A 711-nucleotide genomic window follows, 5' to 3' on the forward strand; every position below is an offset into this window, starting at 1 on the left:
ACGAATTCCATTCAAATATCGCGAGCATGTATGTATACCAAAGCAATAAAATCAAACCCATGCATGGGAGTACATGGCAAATGTGAATCATACTCTAGGCAAATGAATTCACGAATTACATGCATCGCTGAATAATACAGGAAGGGACGAGTGTGTAAAATTATTTTGGTAATCGGATTATTCTGATATGCACGAGGGAATTTAACTTTCATGTTATCTCAAGGTATTATTTTCAATGTGTGTCATACATACGAATGTTCTGTGTGTTTAGCTAATTATCTTTATTTGCGTGTTGGTATCTATTACCGTTTTAATGCTTTGATACTTGATATTGCAGCTTGAGATATATCGTATTTAATGAATGAATAATTTGTTCAAGCTAATATCCATATTGATATTACTAAATGTTTTAAGAAATAGATAATTTTTCACAATTGGGATCTGCAAACTATTGTGGTTGTTTTCTTTGTTTTCATTGTTGAAATATTCAGCAGTTATCACAGATAACCTAATTTCATGTTTAGCTATTACTTAAAACTGCTTAATTCAGATTCCTGAAATGTAAACACCATATTGCTACATTGCTAAAGACCTAGAGATCCCCAATGCGTAATACTGAATTGTTTTAATACTATCTAAGTAGTGACCCTCTTCGCCCATAAAAGTCTAGGAAAGCATTAGCTATGGTTGCAACACGCAGGACAGGCGACT

The sequence above is a fragment of the Penaeus monodon genome, chromosome 30 (genome assembly GCF_015228065.2).
Source record: "Penaeus monodon isolate SGIC_2016 chromosome 30, NSTDA_Pmon_1, whole genome shotgun sequence".
Taxonomy (NCBI): domain Eukaryota; kingdom Metazoa; phylum Arthropoda; class Malacostraca; order Decapoda; family Penaeidae; genus Penaeus; species Penaeus monodon.